Below are 4,280 nucleotides of genomic sequence, written 5' to 3' on the forward strand. Positions count from 1 at the left end.
GCCCGGAACACGTGCTCGGCCGCGGGGAAAAAGCCGAGGGCCCGGGGCGGGGCGAACCCCGAACACACCCACCTTTCGCTGTACGTACGGAAGCAAACCTGGAATCGCGGGGCCTGGGGTGAGGGAGGCTACGCGGCTTCTTCGTCCCCCGCTTTCGCCGCAATGAACACGCACCCCTCGGGCAGGGAGCGCCCACGCGCGTCCCACCCTGCTCCGGACTTCACCCCGGGGAGGAGCACACGGCAGAGCCCCCAGGGCCCGCCACGGGCCCCGCCTCTGCAGCTCCTCCCAAAGGGGCCGGACAGGCGGGGGCACAGGGCCCCGGTCGGCGAGACCCGCGGGGAACGAGAGGGGCCGGACAGGCGGGGGCACAGGCGAGACCCGCGGGGAGCGAGAGGGGCCGGACAGGCGGGGGCACAGGGCCCGGTCGGGGAACGCAGCGGCATCTGCGGCAGCCAGCAGGTGTGGCAGATTTCTCGGCTGCCGAGCCCAGCTGCACCAGGCGAGCCAGGTGACTCACCAGCCAGTCCAGAAGCCGAGTCTGGCCCGCCGAGCGCCCACCTGGCATGTGCGCGCCGCAGCCTCCCCGGGCTCGCTCCTCAGGAAGGACGGTGCTCAGAGGTGCAGAGCCGCCCCGAAAGCGGAGGGCTTGCAATCCTCGGCGAAGTGCGCCCTGCTCACCGGCCAACACCTGGCCCCGCACGCTCTGCCGCTCTCCCCCAGCTGGACCTGTCGCCTCCCTCGGCTGCGGCCCCGCCCTGCCCTCCGTCCCTCCCGCTTCTGAGCACGCTGCCCAGGCCTCAGACCCTGCTCCCTGCCGCCACCGTCGCACCAGCTCTGTCCCTCAGATCCCTGCCCGAGCACCCCAGGCCGAAGCGCCCGCCCCCAGCCCCCGAGCCCCCTCCAGCGCCTCTGCCCCATCCCTGGTCTCTAGCAGTGGCTGCCCTGGCCCCTCCCATTACGGTAAACTCACGTACACCACGCACAGCCTCAAATGCACCACTGCAGCGCCCCCGTGGCCTGACTGTCACGCAGCCATCACTGCCCTCCGCCTCCAGGACTCTCCCAGTAACGAGCACCCCATGCTCCCCTCCCCCGGCCCCCCCTCTGGCCTGTGAACCTCTGGCTCTCCCTGCCTGGCATCCGTGGGGCCACACTCTGTTCACCTGTGTCTGCACTTAGGAAGTTTTCAAGCGGCGTCTACATGGTAGCACCTAGCAGAATTTCACTTTTTCAAGGCCGAGTAATATTCCATCGCAGGCTTAGACCACGTGCTGTCGATCCACTCATTCGCCAGACACAACCTGGGGTAATTCCCGCCTCCTGAGTGAGGCCACGGCGGGTTACGTGGCGGCCCTACGTCTGTCTTCTGAGGAAGCAGCCGACTGCCTTCCACAGCGCCGAGTAGATCTGCATCCCCGGCTGCGGCACCCACGGGGTCCCTTCCTCCACGCCCCGCGGGTCCTCGCTACTTCTGCTCCCCTTCCTCTGCCTCTCCTCCAGGCCCCTGCTGCCGCCGGGTACGCTGCCTGCTGGCTTACAGCGCCTGCCTCCCCCACGCGCTGGGGCTACGATTCTTTCTCAGGGGGCCGTCACGGCCCCAGCACCCTGGCACGCAGCGGGCACCCACTGTGCTGAAGGCTGACTGGCACGCAGCGGGCACCCACTGTGCTCAAGGCTGACATCAACCGTGAGCCCTCGCCACAGGCACCGGGACTCCGGAACAGCGCCATCGCCCGGGCAAGCGGCCGAGGCTCAACACGCGGGTCTGCAGCGGGCTCGTCCCGACTGCGCAGGCGCGGGCAGGGTGCCGATGGGGGCGTCGCGAAGGCACTGGCGCCGCCTCGCCAGTCCACGTGGACAGCACCGGAGGAGCCGCCGAGCGCTTACGACGGCAAAAGCGAACCAAAGCAGGGCCCGCGCTCACTCCGGGCCCCGGGGCGCCGGGCTGGGCTTCACCCCCAAGATTCCGCCGGCGGCAGGGGAGACGGGACGCCGGCCTCAGCGTGGCGCCGTAGGAGACGCCCCCGAGGACAGCTCGACCCAGAAACCCAGCTCCTGCCCCACTTTCCTGTTGTTGTCTCTGCGCCTGTTGTTCACTCTTGTGTTTGCTGCTTGGATGTGCCGTTTCCTCAGCGCTGCCTGGGAGCGTCAGACGGGGCTCCCAGGAGGCCCCGTAAACCTTGCGCTGGGAGGCGGGCGGGGGCCGCCGCATCCGGCCTCTGCCCCCCCACGCCCCCACCCCCGCTGCGATCACCTGTGAGGAAAGGGGCGCTGCCGAGTCCGCCCGTTCTCCCCCTCTGAGCAACCATCTCCCGCGCACTCGGGAGACGCCTGCAAATTCCCTGCAGGGGGCAGTCAGGGGCTCGAGCGCACGCAGCTTGCCAGGTCCGAGGGGACGAGTGGGGAGCCCGGAAAGCGGGGTGTGCCGTCGACGCGCCCCCCGCTCCCACGCACGCGTGAGCCAGCCGCGCGACGTCAGCCGCAGGGTGTGTGAGAGTGCGCGGCATAGCCCGCAGCCGCAGCGGCCGCCGCCTTCCAACGCTGGGGTCCCCCGAGGGGCGGCTCCCGACCCCCGTGGCCGCCCGCGGGCTCCGGGCAGCCGCTGCGCAGCGCTCGGGACGTGGCGGGTTCAGCGAGCCTCATACGGCCGTGGGCAGTCTCGCTCCGCTGCCGACACTGCCCACCCAGCCCGCCTGAGACACGGCTGCCCCCGCCCCCCCGCAGCCGAGTTTCCCTCTCACATCGGGGAAGTCGTTGGCGCTCACCGCGCGGGGCCAGACGCCGAGGCCCTTCGTCCGCAGCCACAGGCTTCTCGCCGGCCCACGCCGGCCGCCGACCCCCGAGCTCACAGCATCCGTGGGACAGGGGGCCAGAGTGCAGCCCCACTGCTCAGGGCCGCGCGAGGCCACGCGTGAGCCACGCCCCGCGCCCCGCGCCCGGCGGCGGCCGTGATGCGCTGAGCCCGCTCTGCCGCTGCACCGACTGGGTCCTGGTATCTTTCAGCAGCTGCCCGGAGAAGCCGCTGAGCCAGCGGCTCACTGTGAAGCCGGCCCCCGACCCGGCCTCGCAAGCGCCCACGCAGCCTCCAGAACCCTGAGGAGGATCTGGGTCTCGCGCGGCCGCCCGGCCAGCACGCCTGAGGGGCTTATCAGCAGGAAGCAAGAGCAGATCCTGCTACAATGAAGGGTCTGGCTTTTAGTTTCTGATTAGAAAAGCCCAAGGACTGTAGTCCAGGGAACAGCCAAATATTTAGACTGTCCAAGAAGTTACCGAGCCCCCCCACCACCACCCCGTTCACCCAGCCGCGCTCCACGCTGGAAGCAAAGACGGGCGATGCCAAGGCTGCAGCCACGGGTGTCCACGCGCCGCGGGAAGCTCCCTCTGCAGGTCTGACCATTTTGGGAGAAAGGAAAACCCAGGAGCTGCCTGAGTACAGGCGAAGCTGCCCTGGCGCCTGCCCCGGGGGGCTCCGTGACAGCAGGACCCGGGGCTCGATGGCCAGGGGGCGCAGGCCACGCTGCCCACTACTCTTAGGCTTCAAACACCAACTTCCCTTTTCCAGGTTCTCACTCAATCTGCCAGCAACTGCTTTCGTTTCTCGCATTCCAACCCGCTCTGACTCAACGCTCGGCCACGAGAGCAGAAAGTAAGCGCCCCTGCGCCCGGCCGCAGCGGGCTCTGCGCAGTCCTGGCCGAGCGCTGGCACCCCTCAGCACTGGGCACTGCCTGGCGAGGCCCACCCTCGGGCTGCGGGGGGCATCCCTGCTGCTGCGCCGAGGCTCTCTCCCCTGGCTCGGAGCCCTTCGGGCTGCTTGAGGGCTGACGCAGGTCCCCGAGCCCCGAGGGGCCGCCCCCTGGCTCCCCTCTGCCCCCCAAGCGCCCCCCAGACAAACTGTGGACACCAAGCGAGGGGGTCTCCTTTCCTGCTCCCTCTCCAAGGCTCTTTAGCGAGAGCGTAACAGGAGCTGGGGAACAGCAATTCCTTGCTGACTACACACTCAGGTTTCCGCACTCACCTGACCCGAGTCAGGTACTCTGTTGCCAAAACAGGTGCAGCCAGGGGTGCCGGTCCAGCTCCCTTGGAGTCGGCGCCTGCGGATTTAGAGAGAGTCTGAACCCCACAGCCACTTTCCACCTTCCTCGCTACACCTCCCCCAGGTTCGACAGCGGCTGGGGGGGCCCCTGCGGGGAGAGTACAGGTGAGTCCTGCTCTTTCCAGCCTGCGCCCGCCGGCGCGACCGGCGCCCAGGAACTGGCGGGGCTGGCGCGGGGCTGGC

This window comes from Condylura cristata, unplaced genomic scaffold, assembly GCF_000260355.1.
Source record: "Condylura cristata isolate star-nosed mole 26May11 unplaced genomic scaffold, ConCri1.0 scaffold00033, whole genome shotgun sequence".
NCBI lineage: Eukaryota > Metazoa > Chordata > Mammalia > Eulipotyphla > Talpidae > Condylura > Condylura cristata.